The following is a 26516-nucleotide window of genomic DNA, read 5'->3' on the forward strand; positions in this document are numbered from 1 at the left end:
AATAAAGGACTAAGAGGACAACCTTGTCGAGTGCCTCGAAAAAGAGGGAAAAAAGGTGATCTTAGAGAGTTAGTACGGACCGAGGCCACAGGAGAATGATATAACAGTTTGATCCAGGATATAAATTTCGAGCTAAAATTAAACATTTCAAGCACCTTAAATAAGTAAGGCCATTCTACTCTATCAAAAGCTTTCTCAGCATCTAAAGAGATAACACACTCAGGAACATTTTGTGAGGGGGTATAAACAATATTTAACAGTGTGCGAATGTTATAAAAAGAGTAACAACCTTTAATAAAACGCGTTTGGTCTTCCAAAATAATAAAAGGAAGTACTTTTTCTAATCTGTTTGCTAATAATTTAAAAAAAACTTTAGAATCAACATTTAATAAAGATATTGGTCTATAAGATGCACATTGAGCAGGATCTTTATCTTTCTTTAATATTAGAGAGATTGACGCTCTATTGAAAGATTCGGGAAGTTTACCAAGTTTTAATGAAGCCTTGAAAACCCTACAGAGTCAAGGGATTAATGAAGGTGCAAAAAATTTATAAAATTCTACGGTAAACCCATCAGGGCCAGGAGCTTTCCCCAAATTCATAGAGGAAATAACATTCTTAATCTCATCAGTGGTAATGGGAGTATCTAACATAGAAGACATATCCTGTGAAATCTCAGGGAAGTCTAGGTTATCTAAAAGTCATTCATATATTTAGAGTTTCAAGGAGACTGATATAAGGAAGAATAAAAATCAGAGAAGGTTTGATTAATCCCCGCATGATCAAGTATCAGTCATTCATTTTGATTATAAATCTGATTAATTTGAGACTTAGCATAATTAGACTTCAATTGGTTAGCCAGCAGTTTGCCAATTTTGTCACTGTGTACATAAAATTCACTTCTTATTTTCTTTAATTGGTTTACAATCGAGAACGAAAGTAATAAACTGTGTTCCATTTGAAGTTCAGTTCTTTGTTTATATAACTCCTCAGAGGGAGCTGTAACATATTTCTTATCAATTTCCTTAATCTTGTCCACAATTACCAACTCCTCCTGCTTCAGCTTCTTCCTCAAAGCAGCAGAATACGAGATAATCTGACCACGAATATAAGCTTTAAAAGTATCCCAAAGAATGTTCACAGAAATATCCTCTGTATAGTTGATTGTAAAAAAAAGATCAATCTGTTCATTCATAAAGTTAACAAAGTCCGAGTCCTGAAGCAACAGTGAATTAAAATACCATTGTCTATTATTTTGTGTATTGGCCTGAATTTTAATAGAAAGCTTAAGTGGAGCATGATCCGAAATGGTTATAGAATCATAATCACATTTAATCACTGAAGAAATAAGACGAGAGTCAATAAAGAAATAATCAATTCTTGAATAGGAATGGTGAACATGTGAAAAAAAAGAAAAATTTTTTTCCTGAGGATGCAAAAAACGCAAAATGTCCGTCGACCCAGAATCAGAGAGGAATGAATTAATCAAAGTTGCAGATTTATTAGGTAAGGTCCGTAGAGGAGCTGAACGGTCCAAAGCTGGAGATAAACAGGTACTAAGATCTCCGCCCCAGATCAATGAAAACTCATTCAAATTCGGGAACTGATTGAATAATGATTTATAAAATTCCGGACAGTCCATATTAGGAGCATAAACATTAACCAAAACTACCTTTTTATTAAATAGTAGACCACTAACCAGTAGAAATCTACCATTCGGATCAGAAATAATATCATGTTGTATAAAAGTAACTGAGGAGTCTATAAAATTAGAGACGCCTCGAATCTTAGTGTTGGAGTTCGAATGAAACTGTTGTTCCTTCCAGAATTTAAAAAAACGCAGTCTGTCCCCCCTCCGCGCATGGGTCTCTTGTAAAAATAAAATTTGTGCATTAAGTCTCCGGAACACTTTAAAAACTTTTTTCCTTTTAATAGGATGATTAAGACCATTAGTATTCCAGGAGACAAAATTAATAATAGACTCCATAAACCCTAAAGTCAACCCGCAACAATTGATGATAGGCTCGACCCATGAACCCGGAAAGGGAACAGAATAAATAAGAGATACTGGGAAAGAGAACACAACCAATACTTCAATAGTGTACATAGCCCAAGAAGAAAGAAACTAAAACGTGAAGCCCCTCCCACCACCACCCACCCCATGACCCCAAGGCTAAATCTAACACAGACCAGCCAGAAAGAAGCAAGCACTAAAACTACCCCCATGACTTACGGTATACGCTCCCTAAAAAAAGTGTAAATATAAAAAAGATCAGCTAGTTATAAAACAGTAAAAGAATAAAAAAAAGGTAAATCAATTAAAACAAACACTTAATATAACAGAGAAAAAGCCGGAAAATATAAAAAAAACCGCAACAAACCCCAGACCCTATGAGTAAACAAAAAAAGGAAGTGAAATTATTAACATAAACTAGTTATGAAAACCTACAAAAAGAAGTTGATTTCAAAACTACAAAATTTAAGGCCTCAAAGGAAATACGTAGAATGACGCTGAGGGAATAACCACCCAGAATCCCCTGGGAAAAAGAAAGGAATGACGCAGATAGAAAGAAAGTTTAGCAACCATATTAATTAATCCCAAAAATAAACTTTTCTGCCCATATAAGGCAAAAAAAAATTAACACTGACAAATTCACAACCTCCAATCAAACGGAGATAGTTAAAAATTACGATTAAGATGTTGAAGGTGAAAATTGATCCAGATAACTCTGGGCATCCGATGGAGATTCAAAAAAACGGAGGGCTCCATCCAACGTACGAATCCTTAGACGTGCAGGGTAAAGCAGCACTGGTTTTAAATCCATCTTGTAGAGTTCCGACATCACAGATCTGTAACGAACCCGTTGATCCTGAATTGGTTTACTGAAATCCTCCACGAATCGGAACTTAAGATCCAAAAAATCAATGTAACCTTTAGATCGAACGAAATGAAACAGTTTCTCCTTGTCTTGAAAGTAACGAAAGCGTAAGATGACATGTCGAGGTTTATCTAACTTAGACGAGTATGATGGAACTCTGTGAACGCGATCCAATAACGGTGGTTGGTCAGGGAATACAGTAGGAAATGCATCTTTTAAAAGTTGAGAAAAATACTTCATAGGGTTATCAGATTCAACAGCTTCACGCACCCCAATCATTCGAAGATCCTGCCGTCGCATTCTGGATTCTAAGTCAGAGTTTTTAAAGGTCAGAAAGTCAAGTTTCTTCTTCATTACATTAATTGTTTCTTCGATTTTCTCCATCTTAAGTTCATTTTGTTGCATGGATTTTTGAAGATCAGATATAGCCGACTGATGTTCCGTAATGGATGTTTGTATCTTATCGATTGAATCGGCAATTTTCTGGAAATTAATTGAAATTTCCGCACGAATCAGCTCCGTAACAGAGGTTGAAATTTCCCTTTGAATTAGCTCCGATATAGCTTTCAAAGTCAACGGTGGTTCAGTCGGAGGAAAATCAGTACCTTTCGGTCTAACCGGAGGTTTGCCGTCCTTCCCGTTTTTTCCATTCTTAGACATAGCAGACCTTAAACGCATCCGACTATCAAAGAGCCCAATTTATTTCAAAATATTGTAAAAGTCGATACCTTAATGGTTAATTAAAATATAGCTGATCATAAGAAAAAAAACTCAGAGGTAATGGAGCGAGTCAAGAACACGACTTCACTCCATGAGCTCCACTGGAAGTCCCCCAATCAAGAACCTATCAAGCTCTGCCTTAAATACACCCAATGACCTGGCCTAAAAATCATGCAAAAAAACAGAAACATTATATATTATAAAAATTGAGGTAGTGTCCATGGGTTCAATGTCCATTTAGGAATCGGTTAGCAGTGGGGAAGAAGCTGTCCCTGAATCACTGAATGTGTGCCTTCAGGCTTCTGTACCTCCTACCTGTTGGTAACAGTGAGAAAATGACATGCCTTGGGTGCTGGAGGTCCTTAATAATGGACGCTGCCTTTCTGAGACACCGCTCCTTGAAGATGTCCTGGGTCACGTTGTTGGCTGGTGCCCAAGATGGAGCCGACTAAATTCACAACCCTCTGCAGCTCTGTAAGTTGTCTCTCCAAGACCTCTTTGCTTTTGCTTCCTATGTCATTGGTACCAATATGTACGAAGACATCTGTCTGCTCTCTGTCCCTCTCCAAAATGTTGTGGATGCAATCCGAGATATTCCTGACATCTGGGAGGCAACATACCATTCTGGTATCCTATTCACCTCCACAGAACCTCCTGTCTGTTCCCCTGATTATTGAGCCCCCGATCGCTACCACTCCCCTCTCCTCCCCCTTCCCCTCCTGCACCACGGACCCATGCTCAATGTCAGTAACCCAGTCTCTGTGACATTCCCCTGGGAGGGCATCCCCCACAACAGTATCCAAAATGGTATACTTATCATTGAGGGAAATGTCCACAGGAGTGCTCTATGCTAACTGCCTATTCACATTTCCATTTCTCCTGACAGTCACCCCAGCTACTCACCTCCTGCAATTTCAGGGTGACTACGTCCCTGTAATTCTGATCGATTATCTCCTCACTCTCCTGTACAAGCTGAAGGCCATCCAGCTGCTGCTCCAGATCCCTAACACGGTCTTCAAGGATTTGCAGCCACATGCACTTCACGCAGATGTAGTTCCCTGGGAGACTGTGGGTCTCCCAAGACTGCAACATCCAGCATGAAGAACACACAACAGCCATTTATAACACTAGGTACAGTAAAAGAAAACAAAAATGGAACCTTAATGGAAGCTTACCCAGAGCCAATGCCTGTTGATGTAGAAAATTGGAGGATCATCTGTTTTCAATGAATTCATAAGAATAAATACTCTGTAATCTGTAAGGTCCAAATATCTGGAAGATTTTCAACAGACCAAACCAAAATGAAGACAAAAGTTAGGGAAATGACTACAGAGAAGCACAAATCAGGGGGAGGGTGCAAGACCATCCCAAAGGCACTGAGCATACCTTGGAGCTCAGGGCAGTCCATCGTGAAACCACAGCTACACTGCACAAGTCCAGCCACCCCTCAGAACTTAGTCACTGGAGAAGAATGGCACTTGTAAGAGAGTCTCCTGTCAAGCCAACAAAAACAAAGTTCAAAGTACATTTACTATCAAAGTATGTATAAATTATACAGATTCAGGTTTTTCTCCAGACAGGCAGCCACAGAACAAGAAACCCACAAGAACCCAGAACAAAAATACAAACCAACACTCAAGTCACAGAGAGAGAAAAAAAAACACGATTCGTATGAACAATAAAAGCAAGCAACAGCATTCAGATTGAAAGTGAGTCCATGGACACGAAGCCCAGGTCAGCCCAACAGCCTCAGTCTCAGTCCATCACACAATGGGGCTGACAGACACGAAGCTCAGATCAGTGGGAGCCGGCCCACAGCCTCAGTCTCAATGCAGTGGAGAGCAGAGCAACTGTTGTGGAGCAGCGAACAGAACCAGCCCAAACTTCACCTCCAGTCCCAATACCCCATCTTTTCAAACCATCTGGCCCGGTGTTAAATCATCCAATCTCCAGTCCCAATACCCCATCTTTTCAAACCATCTGACCCGGTGTTAAATCATCCAATCTCCGGTCCCAATACCCTGTCTTTTCAAACCATCTGGTCCGGTGTTTAGATCGTCCAGTGAGGACCTGAGATACAGGGAAGGTTGAACAGGTGATGACTTTATTCCCCAGAGTGTAGAAGAATGAGGGAGATGTGACAGAGGTTTATTTACCCTATCCATACCCCTCACAATACAATATTATGGAGAGGGTCAATGTAAACAGAGCTCGAACTGTTTCAGGGGAACACAAGAGGGATCTTCTTCACTGAGAGAGAGGCGAGAGCGTGGAACAAGCTGCCGGCAGAAGAGGTGGATGCGCGTTCGATTTCAACGTTCAAGAGAAATGTGGATTGTACAAGGGTGGGAGGGGTACAGAGGGCTCTGGTCTGGGTGGAGGTCGATTGGACGAGGCAGGTTAATGGTTCAGCATGGACTAGATGGACAGAAGGTCCTGTTTCTGTGTTGTGGTGTTCTGAGACTCTTCTCTGACTCTGATTTCTGGGTTTTCTCCCCACTTAGAAAATAGTCTACGGCTTTATTCTTTCTAACAAAGTCTATGTCCATACACTTCCCTACACTGTATTCCATCTGCCACTTCTTTGCCCATTCTCCTAATTTGTCTTTCTGCAAACACCCTGCTTCCTCAGCACTACCTGCCCCTCCTGTCAACTTTGTATCATCCTCAAACATTGCACAAAGCTCTCAATTCTGTCATTAAGATCACTGACGATTCATGTGAAAAGAAGCGGTCCCAACACCAAACCCTGTAGAATACCACAACTCACCAGCAGCCAACCAGTAAAGGCCCCGTTTATTCCCACTCATTGCCTCCTGCCAGTCAGCCACGCTGGTATCTTCCCTGGGCTCTTGTTTAGCAGACTCATGTGCATCACCTTGTCAAAGGTCTTCTGAAAATCCAGGTTAACAAGGCCCACTGACTCTCTTTTCTCTCTCCTGCCTGTTATTTTCTCAAAGAATTTCAGAGCTTTCTCATGCAAGATTTCCCCTAAGGAAATCATGCAGACTACGGCCTATTTTTTCATGTACCTTCAAGTTCTCCAAAACTTAATTGTTAATAATGGACTTCAACATCTTACCAACCACTAAGGTCAGACTAACTGGCCAATAAATTACTGTCTGTGTTTGCAACTTTCTGTAGCTTTTTCTGATCCTGTACAGTATCCCCTCCATACCGGACAGTGATGCAACTAGTTTGAATGCTCCCTGTGGTACATCTGTAGAAATTTGTGAGCGTCTTTGGTAACAAACTAAGTTTCCTCAAACCCTTAAATATAACCACTGTCGTGCCTTCTTTGTAATTCCATTAATGTTGGTCCCAGGATAGATCTTCAGAGATGTTGACCCCCAGGTACTTGAAACTGCTCACCCTTTCCACTGCTGACCCCTCATTGAAGACTGGTGTGTGTTCCCTTGACTTCCCCTTGCTGAAGTCCACAGTCAATTCCCTGGTCTTACTGACATTAAGTGCAAGGTTGTTGTTTTGACACCACACAACCAGCTGATCGATCCCACTCCTGTACACCCCCTCATCACCATCCAAACTGCTGCCAACAATAGTTGTAGAATCAGCAAATTTATGAATGGCATTTGGGGCACCGACACTCACTCAGCACACTGACACTCTTGAATTTCTGAAATACTGTCTTCCACAGTGAAGACTGACACAAAATATTTGTAAATTCATCCACTATTTCGTTGTCCCCCATTACAACCTCTCCAACAGTTTTCCACTGGTCCAATATCCACTCTCCCATCTCTTTTACTCTTTATATATCTGAAAAAAACTTCTGTATTCACTTTTATTGGATAGCTTACCTTCATATTTCACTTTTCTCTCCTTATTGGTTTTCAAGTTGCCTTCTGCTGGTTTTCATCGGCTTCCCAATCCTTTAGCTTCACACTAATTTTTGCGATCCATGCCCTCTCTTTTGCTTTTATGTGATTTTTGACTTCCCTTGTCAGGCTCAGCCTCCAGTGAGAACACTTCTTCTTTGGGATGTGTTTATGCTGGGCCTGCTGATCTGAATTTCCTCCACTCCACACGTCCCAAAACTGCCTCAACCTCTCTCCAAATCCCCCGAGTTAGCCTGGCCTCTTCTCTACAGAACAAAGGGGGGGGAGGGGGGAATGACTACTTTGGAACAGCTGATGTTTCAGTTTTTAAATTCTTAGTTTTCATGCTTTACAATTTTCCCTGTTTTTTTTCCGGGCTCCACTGCAAAAACAAGGAGCATGTGATTCACAAATGAAAATTCTCAGTTAACAGTGGCGGCGCCAGAGATTTTTTCTTGCTGGTGCTACAGTGGGGCAGAATTATTCAGTGATGGTACTAAGGGATGTACCCTATGGTAATATGTATTCGCAAGGCCAGACGCGTGGCGTTCAAAAGTCAGTTTCAAACATTATGTGCCTACTATAAATGCCTCTGTTGATTCACAAGCAACAGCAATTGATAGATCTAATATAGAAGTGAACTGTTACAGTGTCAACAACATCGGAGACAACCCAGGCTACACAGAGCATAAACAAACAAACCAACAGAGCATCCTACTCACAGTGCACAACGTGAATCACGCACCAATCCCGCAATCAACGTCAAATGCGTGCTTTTCAACTGAAAAACACAACACTAACCCACAATATCCACTGCTATTCGCATTACATAGACAGTAATGCCAAAAGATACACCGTTGTAAAGTCAAATAAGGCAAACAGCAGATGCAAGGCTTTACCAGGATTTGGACAATTCGTACTCTGACCATACAATACCTCAATTAATTCGGCTACTGAATTTAAAACAAAAATCAACAGAATCACTGCTTGGAAGTCTAAGCAAAACCAGTAGGCTTAATAGCAGTAAATGTAATAGTTTAGGATTTGCAGGAAACAGGAGGACTATGGGGTATCCAGCACAAAATAATAATTATAATCAGCATTAGTCTTGACCCAAATTTTAAAAAAAATCAACTGCACTCACCACTGATGTTTTCAGAGAAGCACAATCCATGTGTTGTTGTGATTGGTGGTGAAAGCATCAATCTTCCGGCTGTTTATGGCCAACAGGGTCAAGTTGCTGTTCCGAGCATCGCCGCTGCTATTCCTTAGGTAGTTTTTAAGGCGGCTGAGGCAAGATAAACTCTGTTTGCACGAAGCAGATGTCACAGGTAGAGTCAGCGATATACAGATTAGTTTGGAAAATCTATAGCTGCATCGCGGTAGGGTCTCATTGAAGCTAGAAATTCCACTGTGTCATTCACTGGCTGTCCTTGCTAGAGACTCAACCACAGCTCTCATATACACACACTCATGCTTTTCTTGGACAATCTTTGCATGTTCTTTGTCAAGCATATTTCCCAATCTTGAACCGTCTTGTTTTCTCAATCTGAATTCGGCCCATGTCTCCATAGCAAACTTCTGAGCTACACTTACATGGTGCATTTTGAAAGCTGTTGTAGCTTTCCGCCAGTTGCGGTAACCGGTGACAGTGAAGGTAGACTCAGAATGGAACCCATGTCCACTACACAGGAAACGCTTGCATGCGAAGCAGAACGCAGTATCTTTCGTGATTGAATACTCCAGTCAGTCAAACCAGCCACAAATAAAACTCCTTTGCTGCTTGCCAAACTGTTGTGAGCAGCAAAGGGTACTTTTTCAATGCTGGCCGATGGGGTCCTTCCTCAGGCTGCTGGCCAACATCGCTAACAGTATTCCCACTAGCACTAAGAGCAGCTTCATCCACGTTCTCTTCCGAATCCCGCTCCATTTCTTGTTCCTCTACTTCGCCCTCACACTCCTTCGATGAACTGCTGTCGTCCTCATCCCCACTTACTTCTTTCTGCATGTCACTTTCAATTAAGACAAGTTCAGGCTGAGACACCACTGATTCTTCTGGACAAGGTCGTTTTCTCACTAAAAATCGATCTGTTTTTCACGCCGCCAAAATAATGCACGTGCCAGGCCGAGGCTAGCTTGTAAACGCACAATGTGCATGTGTGTGTGGGGGACATCTGATAGTCTCGTAAGACCACGGATCTGCGCCTGGATGTATACTATCAATCTCTCGCGTGAGTGAGAGTGAGTGACATCACCACCTTAAGTGATCTTAGATCATCTTAACTGATCTGAGGACAGCAACGGCGAGACACTGACAACGAACAAATAAGCAGAAGAGTAAAGTGGATCTGACAGAGTTTATAACTTTATTGCTACGTGGGTGCTATGGTAATTGGGGGCACAGTTTCACCAGATCAACTGGAGAAACAAGCTGTATAGCTATACAGAGAAAGCGAAGCAGCTGAAATTTGTATGTGAAATTTCAGTTAATTTCTTGGTGGTGCTAGGCTGGTGCTATTGCAATTTCTGCTGGGGCTATAGCCCCAGCTAGCACCACCTTAGTGCCACCCCTGCAGTTAAATTTTTCAAAATCCCTGGCTGCAACACTCATTTATGTGAACAAGGTGTCGGGGGGGCTGAATACTTTTTCAAGGCACTGTAGAAAGACAGATAGATACATAAATAAATAAATAATACTAAGAACATGAGATGTAGAGTCCTTGACAGTGAGCCCAAATGTTGTGGAATCAGGTTAGTATTGAGGTGAGTGAAGTTATCCTTACTGGATCTGCAGGCTGATGATTGAAGGGTAATAACTATTCTTGACCTGGTGGTGTGAGACCCAAGGCTCCTGTACCTCCTGCCCAATGGAAACAGTGAGAAGAGAGCATGGTCTGGATGGTGGGGGTCACTGATGATGGATGCTGGTTTCTTGTGTCAACACTCCTTGTAGATGTGCTCAATGGTGGGGAGAGCTTTTCCTGGGGACTGGGCTGTTTCCACCACTTTTAATAGGCTTGTCCGTTCTTGTGCACTGGTGTGGGACTGGGACAGATCAACCAGTGAGTGGTGACCCAGGCTTAAGGCTCTGAGTGTGTTGTCTTCTTGTATAATGAGATGGAGGGGCCTCAGGACGGAACTCTAGAGCAGGGTGTCTTGGTTTCACTGACCAGTAGATTAAATGGCCACAGAAAACTGCCTCCAGGGGAATGTGGAGACAATAACATGGGATTTTAGCATAGGATCAGTGTCAATGGTGTTTGATGGTCAGCACATACCCAATGGACCAAAGGGCCTGTTTCTGTGATGTGTAACTCTGTGACTCTCTCTCCCTTCCTCTCTCACCTCTGCTGTCTTTCACTTTCTCACTCTCCCAACCCCCGTCTCCTCGAACACATCAATGCATTGCTTTTGACATGTGACCTTTCACAAAATGTTACCTGTGTCTATGGTGTGAAAACCCCTCTGTCATCAGTCTGTTTTCATCTGGTGGCAAACAGGAGAACAGAACAGGGCAGAATTAACCAGAGGGATGCTCCTATTGGAACTGTGATGGCCACAGAAGCAAGAGTGAATAATTTGGAAAGTTTTGCAAACAAACAGAATATTCAGCCCCACAAACTACATGGCATCTCTCTGACCCTCTCTCACACCCCCCCCCCTTTCTGTCTCACTCTCCCTGTACCAGCTCACTACCCTATTCCAGGAATTCCTCTCAGTTCTGTCGGTGGGTGAATTTGCATCTGTGGTTTTCAACACGTGATACCTGCGTGAGTGAAATGAATAGTCCTTTGTTCGCAATCTGTGTGTATTTCGTCGGCTATAATTTCTTGTCTTTTGCCTCCCTCCCTTCTTAAAGATTGGAGTGACATTTACAATTTTCCATTCCTCCGAAACCATCCCAGAATCTTGTGATTGTTAAAAGATCACAACTAATTCCTCCACAAACATTTCAGCTACCTTTCAGAACCCTGGGGGGGTTAGTCCATCTGGTCCAGGTATCCTGTCTTCTTTCAGACCTTTCAGCTACCCAAGCACCTTCTCCTTATCAACTACACTGACATCTGCCCCCAACACAAATTTCTGGCAGACCGATGGTCACTTTCACAGTGAAGACCTACAGAAAGTACTTACTAAGTTTGTCCGCTTTCTCTATTCCTTTTTACAAGCTTTCCAGCATCAATTTTCCATTCTTGTTTCTATTTTACTTTTCATATATCTGAAAAAGCTTTTATATTATTGGCTAATTAACCTTCACATTTCATCCTTTCTCCTTCTTGTATTTTTATTGCCTTCACTTGGTTTTTAAAATTTTCCAGCTTCTCACTAATTATTGCTTTATTGTATGCCCTCTCTTTTGCTTTTATCCTGTCTTTGACTTCCCATTATAGTTGCCTCATCCTCCCTTTACAATATTTCTTCATCTGTGGTATTTATCTATCCTGCACCTTCTGAATTACTCCCAGAAACTCCAGCCATTGCTGCTCTGCCAACATCCCTTCTAATGTCCCCTTCCAATCAACTTTGGCCAGCTCCTCTGTCATGCCTCTGTAGTTCCCTTCACTCCACTGTAATACTGATACATCTGATTTTAGCTTCTCCCTCTCAAACTGCAGGGTGAATTCCATCATATCATGATCTCTGCCTCATTACACAACACCAAATCCAGATGTCTTTTTTCTTGGTAAGCTCAAAAAGCTGCTTTAAAAAGCCATTTAGCAGGCATTCTATAAATTCTTTCTTTTGGGATCCAGCACCAACCTGATTTTCCCAAACTACCTGCATATTGAAACCTCCATGGCTATCATTACATTGCCCTTTTCATCTCTTGCCCACATCCTAGTTACTATTCCAAGGCCTGAATATAACTCCCATCAGGGTCTCTGTACCCTTGCAGTTTCTTAACTTTACCTACAAGGATTCTACATCTTCCTAATCCTATGCCAACCATCTCTCAGAATTCAATTCCCACCCCACCCCCCTGCTTACCCTCCTGTCCGCTCAATACAACATGTATCCTTGCAAGATAAGCTCTCAATCAATCATCTTTCAACCATGGCCCAGTGATGCCCGCGATGTCATACCTCCCAATGTCTGCGTTACAAGATTGTCGACGTTATTCATTCAGTGTGAGCATTCAAAGATAACACTTTCAGTACTGTATTCGGTTTTACCCCCATGTTACCATCAGTTAAATTTATATCCCTTTCTAAGCCTTTTGTCTTTTTATTTATTCTGGAGACTTTTGTAACCTCTCCTGAACTCCCCTTCCCTTTTACTTTATCCTCACTCTTCCAATGTTGAAACTTTGAACCTAATATTTAGTTTAAAGACAAACTTCACCTGACACCACTACAATTTTGACTGGTCATCTGCCTAAATTCCACCACCATGTTGGTTTTGGTACCAGAGGTGAAAATACACCCGACCTGGTTTATACTAACATACCAGGAGCATATAAAGATGTCAAGATTGGACTCATAAGCCACTTGAGAGCCCATAAATAGATCAACAGAATGAAGACCATCATCCTCGACCTCGAGGGATAGCCACAATGATGATATAAAGCTGTTCCCCTGCCCCACACTGGGCTCTCAGATCACTTGTCTGTTATGCTAATTCCAGCATACAAACCACTGATCAAACTGGCCAGACCAGTTCTGAGGGAGCAATCTCAGGATGCAGGACTGCTTTGAAAACACAAACTGGAGAATGTTCAGAAAGGCTGCTACCTACATCAACCACCTTAACATCGAGGAATATGTGGATTCTATGACCTGCTACATAGAGAAATGCACTGAGACAGTTACCATCGCAAAACATCTGTGTGGGGGCAAGTCAGAAGCCACGGGTTACTGAAGAGGGCCAAACATGGCTGAAGGATCATGATGTTGTCTTTAGATTGGGGGGACCAGGACACCTCACTCCCTGACAGGTTGAATATCTTTCACGCCCAGTTTGATGCACAGAACAAAATGCAAGCGAGAGAGACACCCAGGGGTACAGACCTTCCATCTGGCTGAAGCTGAGGTGAGGAAGACCCTGGCCAGGGTTAACCCATGCAAAGCTGATAATCTACCAGGTCGGGTTCTGAAAGACTCTGCTGCCCAGCTAACTGATGTGCAGATGGATATATTCAACGTCTCTCTGGAAGAATCCATTATCCCCTCAGTTTTCAAGACGGCAACCACCTTTCCAGGGCCAAAGGAGGAGACAGTAACCTGTCTAAATTACTATCATCTGGTGGCATTAACATCAACCATTATGAAATGCTTTGACCAGCTGGTCATGGAGCGCAATAAAGCCTCTCTCCTGCCTACATTGCACCCTTTCTGTTTCAGTTTTTGGTTCAGCTTGAATTGATCCAATGATGATGCATTAGCCTCTGCCTCCACTCTGTCCTGTCCCACCTGGAAAATGGGGTCTCACATTTATAGACCAGTTTGGCATTTAACACCATCATACTCCAGAAACTGCCCCTTCTGGGTGTTAACACCTCCCTCTGTAACTGGATCCTGGACTCCAATGGAAAGGCCACAGTCAGTCTGTGTGGACAGTGAAGTCTCCAGTCCCATTACACTGAGCACTGGTGCTCCCCAGGGCTGTATGCTCAGCCTACTGCTGACACGTGACTGTGTCACAGGATTCAGCTCAAACCGTGTCATACAGTCTGCGAACAACACAACAGGGGTTGTGATCTCATCAACAACGATGACGAGTCAGAGTACAGAGAGGAAGTGGAGACGGTGGTGGATTGGTGTGAGAACAACAACCCCAGTCTGAATGTGGAGAAGACCAAGGAAATGATTGTGGACTTTGGGAAAGTGAAGATGAACCATCCCCCTCTGTGCATACATGGCTGCTCTGTAGGGAGAGTCAAGTGCACCAAGTTCGTGGGAGTTCACATCACGGATAACCTCACCTGGTCCCTCAATATCACCTCCCTGAATAAGAAGGCACAGCAGGACCTCCACTTCCCACCAGCTCTGCACTCTGGCAGTGTACTTTAGGTTGTTGTCCAACTGAAAGATGAACTTCCTGCCCAGTTTAAGCTTTCTGGCAGAGGCCAGCAGGTTTTTATCCAGGATCTCTCTGAATTTAGCAGCATTCATCTTCCCATGAAGTGGTTTCAAATTTTAAAAAAACTGAAGGGGAGGTAAGGGGATTAGGAAGGTTTCCCCTGTCGCTATTGCCCTCAGTAACAAGTACACCTCTTTGGATACTGCTGGGGAATGACCCACTGGGGCTTGGCAGAACCAGCCAGGTTTGTGGATGATACCAAGATTGGTGAAGTTGTGGATAGTGTGGAAGACTGGCAAAGAATAAGCACAACATAGATCAGTTGCAGATATGTGCTGAGAAGTGGTAGATGGAGCTTAACCCAGATAAATGTGAGGTGTTGCACCTTGACAGGGAAAATGCAAGGAGACAGTACACTGCTAAGGACAAGATCCTTAGTAGTGTTGCTGAGCAGAGAGATCTTTGGATTCAAGTTCATAGCTCCTTGGAAGTGGCTACACAGTTCAAAAAGAAATTGCCTGCTACAGAAACATCAATAGCAAAAAGTTGATGGCCTATGTGCTCTCGTATGTTTAAAAGACAATTTCCTTTCCTTCCTTGAGTGGCCCAGTTAGAGTTCACTGCATCAAACATCTCTGGCAAGCCATCAATAAAGCCGTGCACCGCCGCTCCCCAACTAAACACAGCACAGCATGAGTAAATTTGCAGGGGGGAATGGGCAAATTCTGCTCCATCACATTGTGCAAAGCTAATAAAAACTCATCTAAGATGACTATTGGCTGTAATAGCTGTGAGAGGTGATTCAATTAAGTACTGAGCAAAGGGGATGAATATTTTTGAACTAATGCCACATCAGGTTTTCTATTTTTAGTTTTTCCATGCTTTACAATTTCCGTTTTTCAGCTCCACTGTGAAAAAAGAGCACGTGATTTACAAATAAAAATTCTCAGTTAAATTGACCAATATCCCTAGTTGCAACACTCATTAAGGTGAACAAGGTGTTGGGGGCTGAATACTTTTTCAAGGCACTGTAGAAAGACAGATGGATAGATAAATAAATAATACCGAGAACATGAGATGTAGAGTCCTTGAAAGTGAGTCCATAGGTTGTGGGATCAGATTAGGATTGAGGTGAGTGAAGTTATCCTCACTGGACCAGCAGCCTGATGGTTGAAGTGTAATAATAATTCCTGAACCTGGTGGTGTGAGACCCAAGGCTCCTGTACCTCCTGCCCAATGGAAGCAGTGAGAAGAGAGCACGGTCTGGATGGTGGGGGTCACTGATGATGGATGCTGCTTCCTTGTGTCAACACTCCTTGTAGATGTGCTCAATGCTGGGGAGGCTGTTTCAGTGTTGTCTGACTGTGACTCTCTCTCTCCCTTCATCTCTCACCTCTACTGTCTTTCATTTTCTCACTCTCCCCATTCCCCCAACACTTCAGAATGTACTAATGTTTTGTGTTTCAACCTGTGATGTTTCACCAAATGTGACCTTTCACCAAATGTGACCTGTGTCTATGATGTGAAAACCCTTCTGTTCTCAGTCTGTTTCATCCGGTGGCAAACAGGAGAACAGAACAGGGCAGAATTAACCAGAGGGAAGTTCCTGTTGGAACTGTAATAACCACAGAAGTGAGAGAGAATAACTTGGAATGTTTTTCAGAGAAGCTGGATATTCAGCCCCACAAAATACATGGCATCTCTCTGACCCTCTCCCCAGACCCGCCTCTCTGTCTTTCTGTACCACTTCACCACCCTGTTCCAGGAACACCTCTCATTTCTCTCTGTGGGTGAATTTGCATCTGTAAAAGCTCCTCTTTAAATATACAGAATGATTCGGCCTCCACAGCCGTCTGTGACAATGATCACCCTCTGGCTAAAGAAATTCCTCTTCATCTCTATTCTAAATTGACGTCCCTCTATTCTGTGACGGTGGCCCTCACTCCTACCCAGAAACATCAAATGCTCCTGATACGATAACTGTTTCAGACCCAGGATCATTCTCATGAACCTCCTTTGGACCCTCTCCAATGCCAGTGAATTTTTTTTAGTTGAGGGACCCAAAACTACTCAATATTCCAAATGCATTCTGACAAATGCCTTATAAAGCCTCAGCATTTCTTCCTTGGTTTTATATTCTAGTCTTCCCCACACTGTATCCTATCTGCCACTTCTTTGCTAAATCTCATTTGCACATGTCCTTGGGCACACAGCCTGCTTCCTTAACTCTACTTCTCCCTCTTCCTATCTTTGTATCATCTACAAAGCTATCAATTCTGTCATCCAACTCATTGACAAACAGTATAATGTGAAAAAAAAAATCGGTCCCAACACCGACCACTGTGAAGCACAGCTAGTCATTGGCAGCCATTCAGAAAAGGGCCCCTTCATTCACACTCTTTGCTTCCTGCCAGTCAGTTGTTCTTCTATCCATGTCAGTGCCTATCCTGCAAAACCATGGGCTCTTATCCTGTGAAGCAGCCTCATGTGTGGCACCTGGTCAAAGGCCTTCTGAATATTGAAGTAAACAACATCCGCTAACTCTCCTTTGTGTCTACCCTGCCTGTTATTTCTTCAAAGAATCCCATCAGATTTGTCAGGCAAGATTTCCCCTGAAGGAAACCACGCTGACTATGGCCTATTTCATCATGTGCCTCCAAGTACCCTAAAAAAATCATCCTCAATAATGGACATCTTACTATTCCTGAATCTAGTGATTGTTGAAGATCACCACTCATGCCTCCAGAATCAATTCAGTTGCCTCTTTCAGAACCCTGCAGTATAGTCCATCTGGTCCAGGCGAGTTATCTACAGTGGCATGCAAAAGTTCAGGCACCCCTGGTCAAAATTTCTGTTACTGTGAATAGCTAAGCGAGTAAAAGATGACCGATTTCCAAAAGACATAAAGTTAGAGATGACACATTCCTTTAATATTTTAAGTAAGATTACTTTTTTATTTCCATCTTTTACAGTTTCAAAATAACAAAAAAGGAAAAGGACCTGAAACAAAAGTTTGGGTACCTTTGCATGGTCAGTACTCAGTAACACACCCTTTGGCAAGTATCACAGATTGTAAACGCTTTTTGTAGCCAGCTAAGAGTCTTTCAATTCTTGTTTGTGGGATTTTCGCCCATTCTTCCTTGCAAAAGGCTTCCAGTTCTGTGAAATTCTTGGGCTGTCTTGCATGCAATGCTCTTTTGAGGTCCATCCACAGATTTTCGATGATGTTTAGATCGGGGGAATGTGAGGGCCATTGCAAAACCTTCAGCTTGCGCCTCTTGAGGTAGTCCATTGTGGAATTTGGGGTGTGTTTAGGATCATTATCCTGTTGTAGAAGCCATCTTTTCATCTTCAGCTTTTTTTACAGACAGTGTGATGTTTGCTTCCAGAATTTGCTGCTATCTAATTGAATTCATTCTTCCCTCTACCAGTGAAATATTCCCGGTGCCACTGGCTGTAACACAAGCCCAAAGCATGATCGATCCACTCCCGTACTTAACAGTTGCAGAGGTGTTTTTTTCATGAAATTCTGCACCCTTTTTTCTCCAAACATACCTTTGCTCATTGCAGCCAAAAAGTTCTATTTTAACTTCATCAGTCCACAGGACTTGTTTCCAAAATGCATCAGGTTTGTTTAGATGTTCCTTTGCAAACTTCTGACGCGAATTTTCTGCTAAGGTTTTCTTCTGTTGACTCTTCCATGAAGGTAATATTTGTGCAGGTATTGCTGCACAGTAGAACAGAGCACCACCACGCCAGAGTCTGCTAAATCTTCCTGAAGGTCTTTAGCAGTCAAACAGGGGTTTTGATTTGTCTTTCTAGCAATCCTACAAGCAGTTCTCTTGGAAAGTTTTCTTGGTCTTCCAGACCTCAACTTGACCTCCACCGTTCCTGTAAACTGCCATTTCTTAATTACATTACGAACTGAGAAAATGGCAAACTGAAAACGCTTTGCTATCTTCTTATGCCCTTCTCCTGCTTTGTGGGCATCATTTATTTTAATTTTCACAGTGCTAGGAAGCTGCTTAGAGGAGCCCATGGCTGCTGATTGTTGGGACAAGTTCTGAGGAGTCAGGGTATTTATAAAGCTTTGAAATTTGCATCACCTGGCCTTTCCTAACAATGACTGTGAACAAACCATAGCCCTAACAAGTTAATTAAGGTCTGAGACATTAGAATAGTTCATAGAATAGTACAGCACGGTACAGTACAGGCCCTTCGGCCCACAATGTTGTGCCGACCCTCAAACCCTGCCTCCCATATAAGCCCCCACCTTAAATTCCTGCATATACCTGTCTAGTAGTCTCTTAAACTTCACAAGTGTATCTGCCTCCACCACTGACTCAGGCAGTGCATTCCACACACCAACCACTCTCTGAGTAAAAAACCTTCCTCTAATATCCCCCTTGAACCTCCCACCCCTTACCTTAAAGCCATGTCCTCTTGTATTGAGCAGTGGTGCCCTGGGGAACAGGCGCTGGCTATCCACTCTATCTATTCCTCTTATTATCTTGTATACCTCTATCATGTCTCCTCTCATCCTCCTTCTCTCCAAAGAGTAAAGCCCTAGCTCCCTTAATCTCTGATCATAATGCATACTCTCTAAACCAGGCAGCATCCTGGTAAATTTCCTCTGTACCCTTTCCAATGCTTCCACATCCTTCCTATATTGAGGCAACCAGAACTGGACACAGTACTCCAAGTGTGGCCTAACCAGAGTTTTATGGAGCTGCATCATTACATCGCTACTCTTAAACTCTATTCCTCGACTTATGAAAGCTAACACCCCATAGGCTTTCTTAACTACCCTATCCACCTGTGAGGCAACTTTCAGGGATCTGTGGACATGTACCCCCAGATCCCTCTGCTCCTCCACACTACCAAGTATCCTGCCATTTACTTTGCCTTGGAGTTTGTCCTTCTAAAGTGTACCACCTCACACTTCTCCGGGTTGAACTCCATCTGCCACTTCACAGCCCACTTCTGCATCCTATCAATGTCTCTCTGCAATCTTTGACAATCCTCTACACTATCTACAACACCACCAACCTTTGTGTCATCTGCAAACTTGCCAACCCACCCTTCTACCCCCACATCCAGGTCATTAATAAAAATCATGAAAAGTAGAGGTCCCAGAACAGATCCTTGTGGGACACCACTAGTCACAATCCTCCAATCTGAATGTACCCCCTCCACCATGACCCTCGGCCTTCTGCAGGCAAGCCAATTCTGAATCCACCTGGCCAAACGTCCCTGGATCCCATTCCTTCTGACTTTCTGAATAAGCTTACTGTGTGGAACCTTGTCAACTGCCTTACTAAAATCCATATAGATCACATTCACTGCATTACCCTCATCTATATGCCTGGTCACCTCCTCAAAGAACTCTATCAGGCTTGTTAAACACGATCTGCCCTTCACAAAGCCACGCTGACAGTCCCTGATCAGACCATGATTCTCTAAATGCCCAGAGATCCTATCTCTAAGAATCTTTTCCAACAGCTTTCCCACCACAGACGTAAGGCTCACTGGTCTATAATTACCCGGACTATCCCTACTACCTTTTTTGAACAAGGGGACAACATTCACCTCCCTCCAATCCTCCGGTACCAATCCCGTGAACAACAAGGACATAAAGATCCTGGCCAGAGGCTCAGCAATCTCTTTCCTCACCTCATGCAGCAGCCTGGGGAATATTCCGTTAGGCCCCGGGGACGTATCCGTCCTAATGTATTTTAACAACTCTAACACCTCCTCTCCCTTAATATCAACATGCTCCAGAACATCAACCTCACTCATATTGTCCTCACCATCATCAAGTTCCCTCTCATTGGTGAATATCGAAGAGAAGTATTCATTGATGACTTCGCTCACTTCCACAACCTCCAGGCACATCTTCCCATCTTTATCTCTAATTGGTTCTACCTTCACTCCTGTCATCCCTTTTTTTCTTCAACTAATTGAAGAATGCCTTGGGGTTTTCCTTTACCTTACTCGCCAAGGCCTTCTCATGCCCCCTTCTTGCTCTTCTCAGCCCCTTCTTAAGCTCCTTTCTTGCTTCCCTATATTCCTCAATAGATCCATGTGATCCTTGCTTCCTAAACCTCATGTATGCTGCCTTCTTCCACCTGACTAGATTTTCCACCTCACTTGTCACCCATGGTTCCTTCACCCTACCATTCTTTACCTTCCTCACCGGGACAAATTTATCCCTAACATCCTGCAAGAGATCTCTAAACATCGACCACATGTCCATAGTACATTTCCCTGCAAAAACATCATTCCAATTCACACTAGCAAGTTCTAGCCTCATAATTTGCCCTTCCCCAATTAAAAATTTTCCTGTCCTCTCAGATTCTATCCTTTTCCATGATAATGCTGAAGGCCAGGGTGCGGTGGTCACTGTCCCCCAGATGCTCACCCACTGAGAGATCTGTGACCTGATCCGGTTCATTACCTAGTATTAGATCTAGTATGGCATTCCCCCTAGTCGGTCTGTCCACATACTGTGACAGGAATCCGTCCTGGACACACTTAACAAACTCTGCCCCATCTAAACCCTTGGAACTAATCAGGTGCCAATCAATATTAGGGAAGTTAAAGTCACCCATGATAACAACCCTGTTATTTTTGCACCTTTCCAAAATCTGCCTCCCAATCTGCTCCTCTGTATCTCTACTGCTACCAGGGGGCCTATAGAATACCCCCAATAGAGTCACTGCTCCCTTCCTGTTCCTGACTGCCACCCATATTGACTCAAAAGAGGATCCTGCTACATTACCCACCCTTTCTGTAGCTGTAATAGTATCCCTGACCAGTAATGCCACCCCTCCTCCTCTCCCCCCCCCCACCTCTCTATCCCTTTTAAAGCACTGAAATCCAGGAATATTGAGAATTCATTCCTGCCCTGGTGCCAGCCAAGTCTCTGTAATGGCCACTACATCATAATTCCATGTATGTATCCAAGCAACACACATAAAAGTTGCTGGTGAACGCAGCATGCCAGGCAGCATCTCTAGGAAGAGGTGCAGTCGACGTTTCAGGCCGAGACCCTTCGTCAGGACTAACTGAAGGAAGAGTAAGTCTTACTCACTCTTCCTTCAGTTAGTCCTGACGAAGGGTCTCGTCCTGAAACGTCGACTGCACCTCTTCCTAGAGATGCTGCCTGGCATGCTGCGTTCACCAGCAACTTTTATGTGTGTTGCTTGAATTTCCAGCATCTGCAGAATTCCTGTTGTTTATGTATCCAAGCTCTCAGTTCATCACCTTTGTTCCATTGGTAAAAGTTATCTGACAGCTCAAATCTCTTGGGGTGCCCAAACTTTTGCATGGTGCTCCTTTCCTTTTTTCCCCACTCTAAAATTGTACAAAACAAAAATAATACACTAATCTTGCTTAAAATGTTGAAAAGAATGTTTCATCTTTAACTTTATGCCTTTTGGAGATCAGTTCATCTTCTACTCACTTAACTATTCACAGTAACAGAAATTTTGACCGGGGTGCCCAAACTTTTGCATACCACTGTACTTTCAGATATTTCACCTACCCAAGTACCTTCCCCTTAGTAATTGCAACTACACTTACTTCTGCCCCCTGACACTGGAAATTTCTGCAGACTGATGGTGTCTTTCACAGTGAAGACTAACATGAAATACTTATCAAGTTTGTCCGCCTTTCTTTATTCCCTGTTACAAACTCTCCAGAGTCATTTTCCACTATTCCCTGTAGTTCAATCTTTATATACCTGTAAAAGGATTTGGTATTCTCTTTTATATTATTGGCCAATTAACCTTCATATTTCATCTTTTCTTCTTCTTCCTTTTTAATTGCCTTCACTTGGATTTTAAAATCCTCCAGCTTCCCACCCATTATTGCTTTGTTGTATGTCCTCTCTTTTGATTTTATCCTATCTTTGACTTCCCCTTTTCAGTCACAGTTGCCTCTTCATCCCTTTACAAAACTTCTTCATCTTTGGTATTTGTCTGTCCTGCATCTTCCAAACTACTCCCAGAAACTCCAGCCACTGCTAATCTATCATAATCCCTGCTAATGTCCCCTTCCAATCAATCTCCCTGGTGAGACCACACCTGGAGTATTGTGTGCAGTTTTGGTCTCCAGGGTTAAGGAAGGACATCTTGGCTGTGGAGGAGGTGCAGCGTAGGTTCACTAGGTTAATTCCTGGGATGTCCGGACTGTCTTACGCAGAGAGGTTAGAGAGACTGCACTTGTACACACTGGAATTAAGGAGATTGAGGGGGGATCTGATTGAGACATACAAGATTATTAAGGGATTGGACAAGATAGAGGCAGGAAATATGTTCCAGATGCTGGGAGAGTCCAGTACCAGGGGGCATGGTTAAAGAATAAGGGGTAGGTCATTTAGGACAGAGTTGAGGAGGAACTTCTCCCAGAGAGTTGTGGAGGTGTGGAACGCGCTGCCTCAGAAGGCAGTGGAGGCCAATTCTCTGGATGCTTTCAAGAAGGAGCTAGATAGGTATCTTATGGATAGGGGAATCAAGGGTTATGGGGACAAGGCAGGAACCGAGTATTGATAGTAGGCGATCAGCCATGATCTCAGAATGGTGGTGCAGGCTCGAAGGACCGAATGGTCTACTTCTGCACCTATTGTCTATTGTCTAATTTTGGCCAGCTTCTCTCTCATGCCTCTGTAGTTCCGTTTACTCCACTGCAACACTGATACATCTAGATTTTCGCTTCTCCCTCCCAGACTGCAGGGAGAATTCTTTCTTTTCAGTCCTGATGAAGGGTCTCAGCCTGAAACGACAACTGTTTACTCTTTTCCACAGATGCTGCCTGACCTGCTGAGTCCTCAAGCATTTTGTGTGTGTTGCTTTGGATTTCCAGCATCTGCAGATTGTCTCGTGTTTGTGAGTCTTCTCCTGCTCCTATTTCTATGTTCTGACATTATTCGTTGTACAAGATGTTGGTGAGGCCAGATTTGGAATACTATGTTCAGGTTTAGTCACACTGCTACAGGAACAATATCATGAAGCTGGACGGAGTGCAGAGGAGATTTACCAGGATGTTGCCAGGACTCGTGGGACTGAGTTATGGACAGAGGTTGATCAGGTTGGTACTTTTTGTTTTGTCCCCGTTGGAGTGGAGGAGAATGAGTGGTCATCTTATAGAGGTGTAGACAATCATGAGGGACATACACTCAGTGGTGGAGGGGTCTCGGGAGGTAATTCTAGAGCAGAGGGTCATGGTGGACAGTGTTGTAGAAATTAATTCAGGATAATAGGGGCAGGGATGGGACGGCAGTGATATCTCAGTGGGGAGTAAGACCAGAGGAAATGTTCACCCTCCCTGTCTCAGCTCCATCTCTCACCTCAGTCTGGTTTCCATCTGTCGTTCAATGTTCCCCGGTGGCTCCTCACCAGACGTTGCCTCTGCCTCTGACACGGAGAGTCCATCGCTCTCAGTCTGACACCTTCCTGTAACAGACCCGTCATCAGTGGACTCTGACCATTGGGACTCTGCCCACCTCACACCCTCAGATTTGTCCCTCACCCTGAGAAACATCCTCTCAGCAAACCGTCCCTCACACTCAAGAGCTCCCTAACACACCATCCCTCACACTCGAGAGCTCCCTCACAACACACCGTCCCTCACCCAGGGAGCTCCCTCACAACACACCGTCCCTCACATTCAGGAACTCCCTCACAACACACCGTCCCTCACCCTCGGGAACTCCCTCACAACACACCGTCCCTCACCCTCGGGAGCTCCTTCACAACACACCGTCCCTCACATTCAGGAACTCCCTCACAACACACCGTCCCTCACCCTCGGGAACTCCTTCACAACACACCGTCCCTCACCCTCGGGAACTCCGTCACAACACACCGTCCCTCACCCTCGGGAGCTCCTTCACAACACACCGTCCCTCACCCTCGGGAGCTCCTTCACAACACACCGTCCCTCACCCTCGGGAGCTCCCTCACAACACACCGTCCCTCACCCTCGGGAACTCCCTCACAACACACCGTCCCTCACATTCAGGAACTCCCTCACAACACACCGTCCCTCACCCTCGGGAACTCTCTCACAACACACCGTCCCGCACCCTCGGGAGTTCCTTCACAACACACCGTCCCGCACCCTCGGGAGCTCCTTCACAACACACCGTCCCTCACCCTCGGGAGCTCCCTCACAACACACCGTCCCTCACCCTCGGGAACTCCCTCACAACACACCGTCCCTCACATTCAGGAACTCCCTCACAACACACCGTCCCTCACCCTCGGGAACTCTCTCACAACACACCGTCCCGCACCCTCGGGAGTTCCTTCACAACACACCGTCCCGCACCCTCGGGACCTCCTTCACAACACACCGTCCCTCACCTTCGGGAGCTCCCTCACAACACACCGTCCCTCACCCAGGGAGCTCCCTCACAACACACCGTCCCTCACGTAGGGAGCTCCTTCACAACACACCATCCCTCACCCTCGGGAGCTCCCTCACAACACACCGTCCCTCACCCTCGGGAGCTCCCTCAGAACACACCGTCCCTCACATTCAGGAACTCCCTCACAACACACCGTCCCTCACCCTCGGGAGCTCCCTCAGAACACACCATCCATCACATTCAAGAACTCCTTCACAACACACCGTCCCTCACCCTCGGGAGCTCCCTCAGAACACACCGTCCCTCACATTCAGGAACTCCCTCACAACACACCGTCCCTCACCCTCGGGAGCTCCCTCAGAACACACCATCCATCACATTCAAGAACTCCTTCACAACACACCGTCCCTCACCCCCGGGAACTCTCTCACAACACACCGTCCCTCACCCTCGGGAGCTCCTTCACAACACACCGTCCCGCACCCTCGGGAGCTCCTTCACAACACACCGTCCCTCACCCTCAGGAGCTCCCTCCAGTCAGATAGTCCCTCTACCTCAGGGACTCCCACAGGTCCATTCCTCACCCTAAGGAGCTCCATCAGCTCAGCCCACCTGTCTACCACAGGAGAACCTTCAGCTGAGATCGTCCCTTTACCTCAATCATTCACTCAGTCCATCCATCCATCACACGTTCCCTCAGCCTGTCCCCCACCTCAGACCCATCTCTACCTCAGGAACTATTCAGACCATCATTGATCCTAAAGACCTCCCATGGTCCAAAACCCAACTCAGCTTCAGACCCTCCTCATCCTCATTCCCTCCCTCACCGAGACCCTCCTCACCCTCAGACCCTCCTCACCCACAGAACCTCCGTCACTGAGACCCTTCTCAACGAGACCCTCACCTTCAGAATCTCACCCGAAAGTGTTCCCTCACCTCAGGAGCTACTCAAACCATCACACCTTAAAGATCTCCCATGGTCCGAGACCCACCTCAGCTTCAGACCCTCCTTACCCTCATTCACTCCCTCACCAAAACCTCCTCGCCCTCAGACCCTCCCTCGCTGAGACCCTCCTCACCCTCAGACCCTCCCTCGCCAAGACCCTCCTCCCCTCAGACCCTCCCTCACCGAGACCCTCAGACCCTCCCTCGCCGAGACCCTCCTCCCCTCAGACCCTCCCTCGCCGAGACCCTCCTCACCCTCAGACCCTCCCTCGCCGAGACCCTCCTCCCCTCAGACCCTCCCTCGCCGAGACCCTCCTCACCCTCAGACCCTCCCTCGCCGAGACCCTCCTCACCCTCAGACCCTCCGTCGCCGAGACCCTCCTCACTCTCAGACCCTCCCTCGCCGAGACCCTCCTCACCCTCCTCACCCTCCCTCGCCGAGACCCTCCTCCCCTCAGACCCTCCCTCACCGAGACCCTCCTCACCCTCAGACCCTCCCTCGCCGAGACCCTCCTCACCCTCAGACCCTCCCTCGCCGAGACCCTCCTCACCCTCAGACCCCCCCTCGCCGAGACCCTCCTCACCCTCCCTCGCCGAGACCCTCCTCACCCTCAGACCCTCCCTCGCCGAGACCCTCCTCACCCTCAGACCCTCCCTCGCCGAGACCCTCCTCACCCTCAGACCCTCCGTCACTCCTCACCCTCAATCTCAGGGCGGAGCTCGCGCCATGGCAGGAATAAT

The 26516-nt window shown here is 45.0% G+C and overlaps 1 protein-coding gene across 1 annotated transcript in view; it reads right to left on the reverse strand.

The window, feature by feature from the left end:
* LOC140207172 (uncharacterized) overlaps positions 1–26516 on the reverse strand; it is a 130081-nt gene extending 103565 nt beyond the window's left edge. Inside the window, exons 1-2 of the mRNA XM_072275523.1 lie at positions 26476–26516; positions 23808–23913 (exon numbers count right to left, since the gene is read on the reverse strand). The gene's annotated coding sequence lies outside the window, so the exon portion shown is untranslated. The remainder of the gene's footprint in view (positions 1–23807; positions 23914–26475) is intronic.

Source organism: Mobula birostris, chromosome 13 (genome assembly GCF_030028105.1).
Source record: "Mobula birostris isolate sMobBir1 chromosome 13, sMobBir1.hap1, whole genome shotgun sequence".
NCBI lineage: Eukaryota > Metazoa > Chordata > Chondrichthyes > Myliobatiformes > Myliobatidae > Mobula > Mobula birostris.